General features: G+C 40.1%; 1 protein-coding gene across 7 annotated transcripts in view; it reads right to left on the reverse strand.

Annotated features, from left to right (window-relative positions):
* Positions 1-17150, reverse strand: part of ctnnd2b (catenin (cadherin-associated protein), delta 2b) — a 129378-nt gene that overhangs the window by 96778 nt on the left and 15450 nt on the right. The gene's annotated exons all lie outside the window — the stretch shown is intronic.

The raw sequence follows: 17150 nt of genomic DNA on the forward strand, positions 1-17150 counted from the left end.
GAGGTTAAACAATGGCAACCTTTTTTCAATAATTTCAGGAGATGGATTACTACTTTGTGCACAAACAATAAATCCACATGCAATAGGTCGGTTTAGTAAAAAGATTTTTTTTTAAAGTACATACAAAAAGGCCCAGGCTAGAGAATACAACTCAATAGTGCAGTAAAAAAGTGAATTTGATATGTATTTTTCACCCCCTCGATTTGTAAACATTAAGATTAGGTGCCATTTTTCCTCACATGCAGCTTCATCATCATTCGAACCCGTCGAGTCCGAGGCGTGTCACAGACAGCCGCCTCACAGGCACACGCAGACACATGCTCAGTGCCATGTCAGTGCGGATCGGGGTGAGCGGAGGAGGACACGGCTCTTCACATGTGCCGTGTAATCCTGAAGCAGCACGGAGCTGGTGTAACCACAGCATCAGCCGCTTTACACACTGATGAAAGGCCTGTCAGGACCCATCTTTCAGACACACACGCACACACATAGAGGCTGTGTTTGGCATGGCAGAGGGAGAGAGTCCAAAGTGGAGAACAGGAAGGAAAACTAAAGGAGATAAGCATAGGTGGGTAGAAATAATCTGTTTACTGCGTTATATGTAAGACCTAACTCACTCGCGGTTTGTTTGCACCATATTTTGAAATCTTTGATAAATTGAGCTAAAACGGGGGCAGCAGAAAAGCAAAGGTCTAAACTTTGGCCATGTGATCAGAAGGTTGTCGGTTCGAGGTATGTGCAGAGGCTGTCGCTGTGACACATTGACCAGTTAGCTATAATTATATGGCTGGTTACAACAACATCTTCATTTGCTCTTTAATTCTTCAAACCACACTTACTCCATACTGCGTCAATTTCTATTCTTAGTCATATCTTCTTCTTTCAGTGACTCCTGACCTTTCATCTTTCTGCCCATCTAAATCACATTTAAATACAGAGCTAAGTAATGTATGACATAAAACCATCTTACAGATAAGCTTCTTTACCTTGTGAGCTACTTTTAGGTAACAGAAATGGCAGAGAGCTATGATGTATTATGTCTTTGTCTTTTCTTAACGTTCTCCCTGGAGAGTAAAGTAGCCAAAATAATATTTAGATCTAGCGCAGAAAAAAGACGATATTTCCAGGGCCGAAAATGATAGAGACTTCCCATTGTGCATTGGAAAGAGCAAAGTCACGGCTTTAAAACGAGTCCCCCTTCAACTCCCTTGGCCTCAGGGGAGGTGAGAAACGTTGCAATGAAAATTGGTTAGCTTCAACTTTGTGAAACACAAGTTTCACTAAACCTCTGTCAATAGGGACATGCTGCATGTCATTTTGAAGTGGAGAATTCAATCGCTGAGTTTGTTTAAACCTCCACTATTGTATTTTTGATCACCGTGCAAAATGCAGCAGCGCGTAACAATATGCTAATGCTAACAACAACTAACCAAAGCTGGGACAGAAACTATGATTGGATCACCTAAAGTAATAAAATAAAATTGGCCAGCGCTGGAGCGGCCAAGTATTTGTTTTTACAGGATTATCGAACAGACATTTGGAAAAATCGGCCAAAAATGGTCAAATAATAATATCGGCCAAGAATATCGGCCAAGCATATCGGCATCGGCCAATTAACATCCCAAAATATCGGCATCGGCCATAGAAAAAAGCCATATCGGACAGCCTCTAATAATAATCCACACATCAGGAAATGCCTTGATTTTTGCATCTGAAAACAACATCTCTAGATTAGATTATCAGTCATTTTTAGTGCTGTCATTCATTTGTCATCAAGTTGGACAAGTTTGCCTTAGAGAGTCAACTTCAATGGCACTTATCAGCGAAACTACACACTACCACTCAGGCTAACCAGCTTGGAGACCATTTCAGACACAAAGCAGCCTGCGACAAACATGGCATACTCTCAAGCCTCAAAAGCGAATGACATTTCGGGAAACCTTCACCTCTCCTCTCTGCCTTGTTATGGCCTACTTGGCTGGCTCTCTCTGCTGCTGGATATATTCTGGTGTTATTGGGAAGCGGAGGGTGACAGAAGGAGGGTGACCTGAGGTGGTGGCTTTGATTTGAACCCGCAACGCTCCAATGCACCTGCGTCCGCCCGCAATCCCATTTCCAGCACCGAGAAAATATACAGTCACTCATACAGACAATCAGCGACCCGTGTGGCCTTTGTCACCAGTGGAGACTTAGCATTCTGTGCACCTTCAAAGCTTTACAGTCTTAAGTTTCAAAATGTGCAGCTGCATGACTTACTTACTTACTTACATACTTTTCACAAATAAAATGGTCTAATTAAGCAAATCAAAGGCTGGTCTGCAATGATTTGGAATTACTTCAGTCTAAAACAGTCTGATTGCGATAACAACATCCATTCAGTTCTGATCTTTGCCTCAGTGATATCTACTCAGAGTCAACATGCCTGTCAAATGACTTGGAGTAGAGGGTAGAAATAAAATGGATATTTGAAAGTGGCTGATCTTATCGAGCGACGATCTACTGCAAAAACACTTTTGCTCTCGAGGGCATCGAAATAAAAGCCCTCTTATTTGCACTAAGTTAGACGCCGGAAGACATTGCCTTTCTTGTTTAGGCTATAATCCAAAGAAGATGCTGAAGGTGACATTCATGGGTGAGTTTTTAAGCCTCTTTCTTGTCGGTGACTCATGGTGCAGGGCTGTGGCTTTCGCAAGAACCATGGAAGGTCACTTGTAGCCTATAAAGATATGATAAAGTTATCGCTTTAACTAAACTGAGCCTCCTGTGTTTGGTTCATTTCTTACATTACAAAAAAAAAGATTGCAAAGGAATTAAATTGCTGGCTGTGCTGTAAAATACACAAGAATCAGATCAATTATTCACACAAAAAACAACAAAATCCATTGAGAAAATTATTATTCTAAAAAGCTGTTATACTTCTGAATGGAAAAAAAAAGAGCCTTTTTTGTCCAGACAATGATTTTCCTCATCATCCATCATTATCATAATACACATAGTCAGCCTAACAGAGAACAAATCAAGGTCTATATTTAGTAACTTGATTATAATCAGTATAACAAGAGATTTCTCCATGCCCCTATAAGTAGTGCTTCTAATGATACAGACAGGGCCGACAGCCAGATATATAGGTCAACCCGCCAGACTGTGCACTCGACCCTGACAACAGCACTGACCAGTACAAAGCAGCTTTCCCCAATAACCACTGGATGTAGGTTATGTAGTTTATGTCCCCGCCACAGACAAGACTTACAATATGGATTAGGTCTAAAGGCTTTATTCCCCTGTAGCGTAATCTTGGATTTTTGGAGTCTATATTTCCAACGCGTAATGCAGTGGGTATTTAGGGCTGCGGTTTCAAAGCGCTAATCTCCGCCGTTTGCTGTTACATTGTAAACGCTGGTCTGATTGACATGACTGACACAGGGAATATTGACTTTAATCTGTGGACTCTTTAAGCTCATCAGTGTGGTCTGAGACGGGAGCGTGCTGGTGAAGGCAGCGTTCAGCAAACACACAAGTGAGATCAACTCTTAATCTGTACACAAGTACAAGTGTTTATTTTAAGTGCAAAATAAATAATTACCTGAATCAAGTCATGACAGTTGTCTAACTTACTTACAGAACCGCAGAATTTTATATATTTAATCTGAGTTTTGTAACCACTAATGCCAAAAAAAGAAAAGAAAAAACTATTGCTACCACTATTTCATGGAGTTGTAAAAATGGCAAGGCTAGGTTAGGTTCTTTTTAATTAAAACATTCAAAAAAGCTTCCTCAGTTCAAATACTGTTGCAAACTGGGTCTCTATAACCCTCCAGTTGGAAGGAATTAGACTTATGACCAAAAAGTTAAACTGTACTTTATTGTCCCCAGAGGAAAATAACTGTCTTTTTTGGACTATAACTCCAGAGTACAAACCGAAAAATGCATAATGAAGAAGAAAAAAACATATATGAGTCGCTCCGGAGCATAAGTCACACCAGCCAAAAAATGCATAATGCAGAAGAAAAAAACATGTATAAGTCATTCTGGAGTATAAGTCGAGCCTTGGCAACTACCTGGGCATGGAGGCGTAACTCTACCTTTGACAAGCCTCTCCCGGCATCACGTTGTTCAAGCTCCCATTTGCAAACTCGTTCCTCTGGCTGTGGCCATCTAGCTTTTAGCCCGCGATTCGCTTTTTTTCTTTGCTTCATTGCGGTAAGAGTAACCTCTGCTTTTCGCCAGTCCCTCACAAGTTTCACGCTCACTCCACACTTTTTTTCGATTACCTTTTTATTAATCTTCAGTGGTACAGGAGTGGCAGATACTGGTACAAGTCTAGAGCGCCCTCTAGCGGCTGTCTGTGTGAAAATAACGAACATGTGAAATAATATATTTTGATATATGTGTCGCGCCTGAGTATAAGTCGCACCCCCAGCCAAACTATGAAAAAAAGTGCGACTTAGAGTCCAGAAAATACAGTACTCCTCTCCTAACCTAGTCACCTGCTGGAGGATTAACCTACTGTGCATGTTTTTAGTGCTAGGTCAAACTGGAGCACCATACAAGTACATCTTTTCAGACAACATTCTTATATTCCCCTCCAAATGTAAGCAAAAGTTTGTTCCTCTGACTATATAATATTTGGTTTACACAGTACAGTGTATGGGGTCTCGTTGTGCTCACAGAAGGCAGCGGAGCATGTCTGTTGTGTCCTGGCGGGATGCTGCTGTTTGTTGTGTGTGACGGCCAGTCCCCAGTCGCCTCATTAGAACAAGCTGCGTTGTTTTGTTTTGGTGTTTCCTCGTCATCTGTCCCTTTGTCTAGACCCCGCGCCCACAACTCCGCTTTCAAACTAACAACGCCTCAACGCTCAGATTAACAATGCAATTAGCGCTGGCTTTGAACCTGTACCGTGCACACATTTGATTGGTCCAAAGGTTTTGTTGTTTCGAAGTATCTTCATCCCACACACACACACGTGTCATCACTGGGCCATTGCGGCAGAGCTGCATTGAGAGAGTACGTTTTTGCCAAGAATTCCTGCACCTCATCTTTACACACTGTTGTTGGGCACCACATATGAATACGTTTGCTTATATTATTTGATTTATTAAGGTAGATAGATTTGAAAGACAAACTCATTTGCATTTTCTACAAAGATTTTGTGTTGTTGTGAGAAAAGACCAGCAAGAAGACAACCAAAAGATTCTGTTGCCACGTAATAATGGTTTGGAAGTTTACTCTCATTTCCCTTTGCAGATTGTAGATATACCTTATTTTACATCTTGTCACTGCTCAGTTTCTGTCATAAATGATCGGTTTAATGTAAACAACAAACTCGCAGCCGGTTATGTGGTTGAGGAAAGCAGTATAATCTAAAGCAAGTTGAGTGAGTATGTTGTGTGTTTATTATTACCAATTCAATGCACTTTGTAAAGCATAAGCACTCCTTTACAGACGTTCTTTTTTGTTGAAAGACAGAGCCAAACTGTTTTTCGAACGAAGCTAAGCTTTTAAGGGTAGACATGCTCATTATTGTTGCATTTAGCTGTCATTTGTCACATAAATAAGAAGTGAATGTATTGTGCTGATTGAAGTACTGCAATCGGGCTTTTTTGGTGACTCAGTTTGTGAAACAGAGCATTCCTCATCGGAAAACAATGATCGATAAATGAAGGCTATATATAGATGTTTATTATATAACGCATGAGTACTGTTCATAATAAAGTAGCTTTTCCAGAGGAGTAACAAGCTAGCTAATGAGTAACTTTTAAAAGTAACGTCACCCAACACTGATCACTGCAAAGCAACAAGAGCTCAAACAACTGCATAAATGAAGACGAGCCTCACAAAAACCGCCCCGAGCTGCAAAATATATGAAAGAAATATTCTCAAAGCCACCTTGGTTCTCTGTATCCCGCTATTAATTAAAGCCTATATTTGAGTTAAAACATTTACATTTCTGGGCACACAGTATGTTCAAGATGTTTACAGGGATGGCAGCTGCATGATCAAAATTAATGATGTTTACTCAAGACCGATATACGGTGGTATTCCTTGAAATAGCAATAGCCTTAATGTACACAGCCAAGACGTGAACTTCAAATGAGGAAACAGGCCAGTCTGAGACACTCGAGCACAGGAGCTTTAACATGATCCCAAAAAGCAACGGAGGGACTGGAGGACTGTGAATTTCTCAGAGTTTATTTATCATCACAGCAGCACCAACATAACACAGAGCAACTATTAAGGCCATAAACGGACAAAAAGCTATCTCTTTTTCGTTGCAGACGGATGAGAATAAACCAGAGACAACACCATTACGAGGATCTTTTTCCACGGTTTGATCAACTATCCATTAAAACACAGACAGCACACAGACAGACGCAGATGCTTTTATCATATACTTTGTAGTGACAATGATTTGACTTTACTACAGAAGAATAAAAGTTAGTTACAGGGCCAGGGATGAAGCAGTAGCCTATAGCGCAGTGATTTTCTGGTATATGACACCACTCGCAACTTTGCAGTACAGGCTGTAGTTGTTTAACTTGGGCACTACTGTTGATTATCATTGTATTTCAATTAGCCGTGTTACTCTGTGAACCGGGCCGTTTTAATTAACGATGCGTTTAAGGTGCCAGGGATTCTAGAGTCACGATCTCCAGGGGCCACTGTCACTTCACACATTTGCACTTGCAGTGAGTCATCCACTGCCCACACTGGCACCAGTGGATACATTTATTATCATGAAATTACCTCACTTCTGCAAGATTTCACTGCTATATGCAGAAAATGAATCTGTGTTGGTTACCAGGCAGGACAATATTGGAAAGAATTCTAATAGTGTAGACATACTGCAGTTGTGACATGCAATCTAGCTTTTAAAATCACTCCAGCATGCATTCACAGTTGAGAGACAACTGAAATATGCACAGCTAGATTAAGTCCAGTGTCACAAGCATTTCAGATTGTCGATTTTTATTTGTTGAATTATCAAATACATGCTACTTCCATACGGAGATTAATCATACACTCTAATTTATATCAGTGCAATTCCAGAGTGAATGCAGCCATACTTGGTTATTCTTCCAAACTGAGATTAAAGATAAGAAAATAAAGTATAAAATTAGACATTAGGGGAAAGGTTGTGTGCATCGTTCAAATCAATTATTACTGAGCGGTCAATGGGAAAAGCATGTTGTGCATTTTTTTCCAAATGTATTTTAAAAAAGACGCCAAAAAGACGCCTTTCATTTGCAGCTTGCCAGTTACTTTGAAAAATGACCTGTATGTACATCTGTTGGGTTGGTTTGTAAATAAGCGACGTTATGAACAAATCATTTTAATACCCCAGACCTTGAAGCAAAATCATTATCCTCAAATGTCAATATGGCATCTCCGGGCAAACACTGTGATGTAGCAGTTGAATGAAAAGTTAATTTGATTGTTTGGTTCACTGTGCATTTACCAACAATAATGAAAGAGACGTAAAAGGTTGAACAGGGACCCGCTGACTCCTGTAACACCGCAATCTCCATTTAATTACACTATTTGTAAAGTGAGATGTTTTATAAAGCCTCCGAGGTGTTATTGAACAGTGTTTTTTTTTCGTGTTTGCTTTTTGCTTTGCATCAGAATGAGGCAGGACGAAACCCCCCAGTCGATGTTCTCAGTTGGTTTTCCCTCAACATCTTAATCTGAAATCGCACGCGTCTTAAGCATAAGGGAGTTGCCTTGGTAGTATTTTGAGGACTTTCGAAAACAGCCTGCACTCCTTTGGAACTGGTTTAAGAGCACAATATAACAGGGAAACATGAGATCTTGAGACAGAATTATAAAGCCTTCATGTCGCTTTGCGAGAAATGGGAAAAGCAGAAGTAGGAATTGATTTGACAATATACAATCCACTACTTTAAATCACTGACTTCTGAAAGCATGGAGCCTGAAACATAATAATAATACGAAGCATTCTATCACTTTGTATCGACCTGAAATAAACAGGTATAGGCTTATGCTGCCATTTTGAGAATCCTGTCTGAATCCTGTGTTGTTTGTAAGAGCATTTGGGAAATGCTGCTGGTAATGTCATTGTTTGCAACAACCCGAAGCCCTTATTTTTCTATTTTAGCCCGTAGACTTTAAAGCAGTACTAAGTAACTTGGTTACCTTAATAAATCCTTTTCGTAGTCCCTCTGGGGGTAATACAAGTGTTAATGGGGTGATTGGGGGATCTTTCATCTCCCAGGGTGTTTCTGACAATTGCAACTTTCCCTGCTCCGGGTCGGAGGCGCAATACATACTAATGAAATCACAAAGAAGAAGCTAACAGATTAACGGGAACTCGGGGTAGCACCACTTACACAGTATTTACAGCCATTGTGCAATTGGATGTACAATATCCCTCTCTCCCTTTGTCCTGTCTGTCAGCGTAGTATTTACTCTCACGGACAATTAATGAGTGCATTTTCTCCAGTTTGGCTTCTTGACGGGTACTTGCAGCCGGTAGGCCAGAGAAACACTTCATTTGAAAGTTAAGACCTACAAAACTGCAAAACTGATCATTACTTTTTTTGTTGCGTTGTGGCCGTGCTTTTGGAACAGTTTAAAAGCATTTTTGTCATGTTCCCGTCTCCTTTTTTGATTTTGTTTTGTCATTTTTTGTTGCTTTTTTCATCGCTTTTTTTTTCTTGTCTTTTCGTCACGTTTTTGCCACTTTTTATTTGTGTTCTTGTCACTTTTTCTGTTGCTCTTTTGTTGCTTTTTCATCATGTTTTTGTCACCTGTTTATCATGTTTTTGTCTCTCTTTTATTGTATTTTCATCCCCGTTTCCGTTGCTTTGTTCGAGAAGCTTTTAAATTTGGGTAAAAGCCAAACTGGAGACAGCGTGCTCGGTTCAGGTGGGGGTTAAGAGGTTAAAGAATTCAGTGTTTTCTGTTGAATGGTTTAAAGTGCCTTGTTGTTGGCCTCCTCAGACACAAGCCTCTAAATCATACACATTTTATCATCCCAATCTAATATTCAGCTCACACACATTTTTGATGAAGAAAACCCTCAGGAAATCATTTTACTGTTGAATCAATAAGAATCTCCGGCGCTGGTTTATCCTGCAGCAGTGAACTAATCCAGGACCAGACCCGGATCCTGCATATTAATGACTGTTTGTCTCAATCAAGTTCTTTCAAGGACACCCCCTCTGGAATAAGAAGTCTTTATACTTGAGCCTGTCCCGAGGTGGACATTACGGATGCTCATTTGACTACCCCCTCGCACCGTGACTGACACATCCCGTCGAGTCACATGACACGGCAGATGACGAGGTGTAATATGCCACTGTTGACAATAGAGATGAGGAGGTGACATTTGGCCCTGGTGACGAATCTTTTCACCGAGCTGCCAGCGTACGTCATGCAAGCATTTATCACATGGAGCGGTAAGAACATTCATCCAAATGTTTAGAGAGAGGGGGGTAAATTATGTTATTGTGCTTTTCTAATAGGGCTGCATGGATTTCCCCAAAAAAATATCTCAAAGCATTTTTTCTTACATGCACTGGCTGGTTGAATCGGCAACTTGAACTCAAGCCAATTACTGCGAGGACTGGCTAAGTTTAGCATAGCCATGGGAGACCTCTGCTGGCTGTGATCTGAGTAGTAAAGAGCCTGTAAGCCAGTCATTTACAACTGTTTGACCCACATTCATTCCTTACGTTGTTGCTACGTGATTAATCATAGAATGTTATAATGTACAGTTATTAAGAATGTTTTAATCTTTTTGTGAACAATGTCAGGTTTTAAAAAAGTGAAATAATAAAAGCAATACACTGACAAATGCACTGCTTTAAAGCTGATTTTTCCTGTTCAACCTGTCACATTTTTAGTTTGGGCCCATACTCGTTTCTAGCTCTCACGATCCCTCCTGCACATCTGAATTGTTCAAGAAAATTATTCATATGCACATTTCATGCCCGTGTACAGCTTTGAGCGGTGGCAAAGTGAAGCAGCCGGGACCAACCTCAAAATGAATAGCACTAATTTAGATTCCACTTCTATCTTCCATCACTCAATGAAAATCGAGGTGAATGCAACATATATTATGTGTATGTTTTTGTATGATCAGAATGAAAAAGAGATGTGCCTCGGTATAAATCCTAAGTACCATATGGTATATTTTTGTAAGATCATCTTGCACGAGTGTATGCTGAAAGTGTATGTGATGTTACTTGAATGAGAGATAAGGGGTAGGTTTTTTATAAGTTCTTTGAACTTCTTCCTACTCCTTTTGAGCACAATGGTCTTGTTTTGTTTTCTCTCTTCTTTTGAGATTGAGATTGTGTGTTTTCTTTCTTCTGTAAAAATGTTTGAAATACTTCTCTGCTCAAATGAATAAATAAATGAAATGAAATGAAATGAAACAAGGTCTATTTTTTGCTGTTTTTACCAACATACTCTAAATTTATTTCTACAACAACAAAAAGTCAGCAACCCCAGCTTTACTTGCAACAAGTAAATGTCTCCATCAATAAAGGCTTATCTTATCTTTATGTTTCTACTATCTAGCACAATGTGAGGAGAAAAATAAAACAGAAATTTGATAATTGTCTTGAATGCTAGATAACAATATTATTGGGACATTTTATTTATTTGTTAAAAAAAAGTACTGCCTAATCTTCAGTGTCGGGTACTACAGCTTCATATAGCAGAACATTGATTATAAATGGTAAATGGTCTCAACTTGTATAGAGCTTTTCCACTACATTAGGCACTCAAAGCGTTTAACAGCAAGAAAGGACTCACCTATTCACACTCTCATTCATACACCGATGTAGGCAGACACTGGAGGCAAAGTGTCTTGCCCAAGGACACAACAACAATGCCCCCCCCCCTCCCCCCGACATTCCTATTATGAGACAACCCGCTCTCCCACCTGCACCATCATACGAGAAATGTTCACCTTTGTATTAATAATCAATGATCTGTCTCTCTTTCCAAAACATAAGTAAAGATTGTAATCTAAAACATTTGCTGCGAATCAATGTGAAAGTATTCTAAGTATACAGAGTACACTACTCTGACTGGACAAAGTAACAGAATACATTACAAAATACATTTCAAGTCCAGTATTTAGTAACTAAATACAATTTCAAGTTTGAAGTATTCTCCCCGACACGGCTAATCTTCCCCTTCAGTGTGTGAGAACAGTGTTGTATTTGGTACACGAGAAGCTAACGCATTTAAACACAAGACAAAAAGCAGATGAAAATTCAAAGTGGCACATTTCTAGCTTTTAACTAGCGCACTCTGGACACATCCATCCCTCTGCAACATTTTGAGGCTAGTGATTTCAAAATTAAAATAAAAACGTGATGCTTGTTGATTCTCACCACAGTAAGAAATGTGTGTAATCAAGTGGCAATGCTGTGTCATGTCAGCTCCTTGCTTTGGTTACTGCAAAGCCAAAGACACGTGGACGAGAGGGAACAAAATCAGAAAACACAGTCAGATTGCATTTAAGCGCATCCTCCCATTGGGCACAAGTTAAAAAGAAAGCTGAAAACAAAGTGCTCGCTCAAGACTCGATCTTCATCTTCATTACAAAGTAGCCCTTGTTTAACGATACATCTCTGTCTCAAAACAACAGGCCCCCGGCAGCTAAAAATACGATCGACATCATGAATTAAACATCCTTCTCTCAGATCCTCCGGGTGAAGCCAGCGCCTTCACCACATGCTATAATTACAGAGGTTACAGCCGCGGCTATAAACTTAAGGCTAAGACAAATCAAAACTCTCAATGGTCCTCTTCGAAACCACAGAGGAATTCAAATTGAGAAACATGGTAAAAAAAGAGAGAAAAAAAAACTGTTGGAATGGCAAAGTCACATGATTGTTTGATGGCTTATTCTGAAATATTTAAGGAGAATTATGTGAATAAATGTACAATTGTATGTTTTAGGAAGAGTGCAATAAGAGGGAGAAAGACAGGGCTGCGCCTTAACTTGTTATTATCAATTTTTACAAAATGTTTTGGCCCACTTTTGGTCCCAAATCAAGCAATTCAATTGATGTCATGACAATGTTCAATAATCGCTGTATGGCTATTTTATATTATATTGTATTGCCCTATTAAGTTGCTTAATTGTCAGTGAAACTAGTATTTTACTGCTGGCAATAGAGCCTCATTAGTTACTTCCCATAGCAGAATAAGGAGATAACAATGTGTACCGTCCAGGAAAATGTATTTATGCTAGTTCTATACAAATGAGAAATTAATTGTTAATTGGTCATTCACTTTATGTTTTCTTAATCTAAAGAACCATAATGAAATGCCCATCAACCCTGCCATATACTGTATATTTGAATAAAGCTGCACAACACTAAAAGGTTGCAGCACAGGGGACGCCTACATTACAAAGGCCTCCCGTCGTCTTTCTCAGCAGTGGCAGCATCAGCGTTACCAGCCGTGAGCGCCCCAACACACGCCGCCTCCTGTAGCTCCTGTAGCTCCTGTAGCTCCGTGCATGAGGCATCAACCTGCTTTGAACAGCTTATCTCAGGGGAAAGTGACATCGGTGTAGACAATGCAAATGTGAGCCCTGCACCTCCAGACGTCAGACAACAAAGCTTTATTTATTGAATCAGTATAGAGAGGAAAGATTAATATATTCAGAAAATGAGTTACAATGAATGCAACGTGTGGTTCTCAACAGGCGGGTCGTGACCATATACTGTAGAGTAGCAATGGACTTAGTGAGTGTGGTTTCCCCCATAGCATTCAGTGCAAGCAAACTAAAGCTTGTTAATTCTAGCAATGGACCTAGTTCTTATATTTAGAATAGAGAAAAAAATTTAAATAGTAAAAGGAAAAACATAGGACGATGTTGGCTATATCAAGACCATAGGTTTAATAAATAGAGATCGGCAGGTCCCATTCAGCCCCATTCATTGTAATGATCCCGAGTGGTCTGTGAAATTTACATGGTTGTTCAATCTCCTCCAATGAAGCCTGTTCCTTAAAGGGGCAAAAAGGGCGAGGCGGGCAGAGCCTCCACAGAGCTCCAGAGTCTGATTGACAGGCTCTAGAGCTCTATGGAGGTCACTTTAAGACTTCTAGTGCGCATGTACAAAAACCAGCATGGTTAAAAATATGACACCTCCCCCAGTGTTGTCACATGGGTCACAGCAATTTTTAGAAAAAATAAAATTAAGCCAGGCTTTTAAGCAATGCTAGGGAAGGTCAAAGTTCTCCTAAGAATGTTGTTTACCAAGTGTCTTTTGGAGTCACCCTTGGCCACCAAGAGGTGGTACTACAGCAATGTCAGCTCCCCGCCATGAGGACCATAGGGAAGTGCGTTCCTCGGCCACTGATTAAGACAAACACTTGCATGAAAAGAATATCAAGCCTGTGTTCAATAATGGCTTAACCTGTTACTTGCCGTCCCCCCCTGGGGTAAGAGTCAGGGATTAGGGTTAGGGTCAGGGATTAGAGTTATGATTAGGGTTAGGAATGGATGTAAATTGTGTTTCACTCACACAGATCTCACACATATCTTTAGAAACTAGAAGGTCTTGGCTTTCAAATGAGGCATCACACTGGAATATGGGCTGCTAGCTCTCTAGTCAATACGCTTTGAGATTTAGATATGCATAATTGCTAACCCTAAGGTGACAGGTAACAGGTTAAAGAGGGGCAAAAAGGTTTTGATGGAAAGTCCAGTACAGCAAGGAACCTCCGGAGCCTGCCCCTATTTCCTATAGACTTCAGCACATAGCAACGCTACGTAGGCCTGTCATGATAACAAAATCTGAAGTTAGATATCTTGAGGCAAACTATCACAATAAACAATATAGTTGAAGGCCTTCTAATGCCACAGAAACTAATTCTAAAGCTTAAAAGCTACAAAAAATATGCCATAATGAAGATGAAATACAACGAGACGCATTAGAAAAATATGCGGCTGCAAATAAATATACAGGCAATAAATATTGAGTCCAAATTGTATTATTTATAAAGTAATTATTGTGACCCTAATGCTACATCTATGTTACTCACAGTCCTTTGTTTGACCCACAAGTGAGTGTATGTTGATATTAAAAAGGCTTCTAAAACAGGGCCAGCGTGGAAACTGTTATTTTCATTTTAAGTATTTATTTATTTTTATTTGAGGTGCGTCCTGAAGAGATCCACTAGAGTGAGCTGTACAAGTGATAGACAAATTATTGCAAGTACCCCGGGATTATCTGGTCGTACAACATTTTTGACCCAACAGCGACATCAGTTTAACATTCTCAATATCCACAGCGCTGAGTAGTTGTTCCCACGCATTTTTATTAGCCAGTAGCCACACGTCTGAATCTCCCTAATTTCTAAGTATCACACATTGAGCACATTGAAACCACTTTGAGTCGCGAGTCTCGTCTGCCACAGTCCTTCCTTGGCCTGCTCTCATCATTATCTCTCCAGAAGAACAGGACATGCTGCAGTGTTCCCAGCAGCCCTCAGACACTTTTAGCTGCTTCAACAACAACACGGGAGCAGCGCGATTGGTACGAGTGGTCACAGAGAAGCAACACAAATCATGACCGGCGCTTCTCCTCAAAAGCTTTTGTTCTGTGTTACACCGACGGTGATCTATGCAAATTAATAAGACTGCGAAGTGCGTGGATAGAAAGAGGAAAATCTGCTACAAGGTAATATTTCTTTCATTTTTTAAAGGCACATTGCGTTTGGACAACACTGTTGCCAGCAATACAAATCATGCTCATGACCAGAAATGATATTTTTGCAGCGGGTAATCAAAGACTGGTTTTAGATGAGGACCTCGTCTCATGTTTGGTCTTTAGTCGACATCTTCATAGAGTCGAGCTGGAGACATAAAGGCAGGTAAGGTCTGAGGAGAGGTGAGGGTGAAATGTTACAAGACAAAGTGTTATCAGTCACCTTGAGTCTCTCTCTCCAAAACAAAAAAATCAGGTTCGAAATCTAGGAGTAATCATGGACTCAGACCTGAACTTAAGCAGCCACATCAAAGCAATAACATCAGCAACTTTTTTTACCATCTGAAAAACATGGCTAAGATCAGAGGAATAGCGTCAAAACCAGACTTAGAGAGACTTATCCATGCATTTGTCTCCAGCAGGTTAGACTACTGTAATGGCTGCTCACTGTGCGACAGCTCCAGTACATCCAGAACGCTGCTGCTCGAGTCCTGACAAGAACCAGGAAATACGACCATATTAGTCCAGTGCTCCAGTCTCCTTGCTCTGGCCTACTGTCACTCAGAGAATAGAATTCAAAACAGCTCTGCTTGTGTACAAGTCTTTTCATGGTTTAGCACCGAAGTACATCTCTGACATGTTACAGCCGTATGAACCATTTCAGCCCCTGAGAACTTCAGGGAGGGGTCTCCTGGTGGTTCCCAGAGTCAATAATAAACACGGTGAGGCTGCGTTTCAGTTTCATGCAGCTAAAATCTGGAACAGTCTTCATGAGGATGTGAGACAGGCATCAACTCTGACAATGTTCAAATCCAGGCTGAAAACAGTTCTTTTTGCCCATGTATATGACAACTGACAATATTTTATCTGAACTCTTGCCTTTTACTGTAATTCATTAATTTTATGTTGATGTTTCATTGATTTGTGTAATTTTATGCAACTGTGACGCACTCTGAATTGCCTTGTATATGAATTGTGCTATACAAATAGCCTTGCCTTGCCTAAATGTATCCATTTATTATATACTCTCAAAACAATACCTCAAATTTTGTTGCAACTTTTGCTTTACTTTAGAATGCTTTTTGTCATTTGCAGGTTTCCTTTTCTCAACAGTTCACAGTGAAAGTCTATATGCCCTTCCGGTTGCCCTGGTGAGGGCAACCGGAACTCATTCTGAGTAGACGAATGCTCAATTAATTGCAATTGCATTGAAATGTTAAGGCTCGCAATTAACCAATCGTTCGGGGAAATAATATCCTTTGAAAATATCAACATATTCTGAGTTTAATTAAGTGTAAAACCTACTGTGATTAACTAAATATTTACCGCACATCGACCCCCAAACTCCCATCTCAAGTGGGTCAATAAAGCAAAAAAAAAAAGACATAAAAAGGTTTCTTTCCTCACTCGGACATTGCGCACTGGCCTGTCCTCTGCGATCGCCCTGACATACATGGACGTCTAAGGCTGGTCACTGTCCCTCTTTAGCAAGTGAAAAAGCAATGCCGGCTCTGCCCCGGAGTGTATGCGGTGTGGCAGAATCCTCTATCTCTCTCTGTCTCTCCAGCAGCTACTATAAATAGTGGGGAGTGCTGCTGTCTCTCATATTTCATGTGTCACTGGTTTGCACCGTCAGTGGTGAAGAATGCTCGGTGCATATAGAGCCTCCGTCGCAGCGCTCCTCTCCCTCTTCCCTCTTCACTCTTCTGCTCTCATCCTATCTGCGCTCCAGCCCGAGAGGACACTTACAAACAGGACTTTAAATGCCAATGTCCTTATCTTTCGAGGCCTTTTAGAATTAGCTTTGGTGAATTAGCAGCGACAACAAGTGGCTGAGAAGTTAAGGGTAAGTGGGTACAGGGAGATAATGAGAAATGTATTTAATAGCACTATGGAGCAGATCATTGTCGCCTCGTCATATTCTTCATTTTTTTTTTTAATGTATACTCCCAGGTATTGTTCATTTCTTGTTATCATAAAATAAAATAAGGAGTGAGCACATTTTCTCCAGTTCGGCATTATCCAAATCTACCCAGATTTCTTCTCGCCTGGAGGGCTTATGTAGGCCAGTGGAACTGCTCATTTGAAAGCTAAGACCTACAAAACAAAGATTTTCCCTCCTGTTTTTGCCACGTCGTTGTCACTTTTCATGCTTTTGTCACATTTTTGTCTTGTTTTTCTGACATTTTTGTTGTGTTTTTTTGTTGCCATTTTTGTTGTGTTTTTTTGTTGCCATTTTTGTCACTTATATTGTTTTTTCGTACAGTTTTTTTTTTTTTTTTACTTATTTGTCTTCCTTTTTGTCACGTTTTTGTGCAATTTGTTTTCATCTTCATTTACATCTTGTTTTTATCAGAATTTTGACACTTTCAGCTTTTAGATTTGGGTAAAGTCATACTGGAGAAAATATGCTCAATTCAGATGGGGAGGTTAGGAGGTTAAAGTACA

This window comes from Gobius niger (genome assembly GCF_951799975.1).
Source record: "Gobius niger genome assembly, chromosome: 13".
NCBI classification, from domain to species: domain Eukaryota; kingdom Metazoa; phylum Chordata; class Actinopteri; order Gobiiformes; family Gobiidae; genus Gobius; species Gobius niger.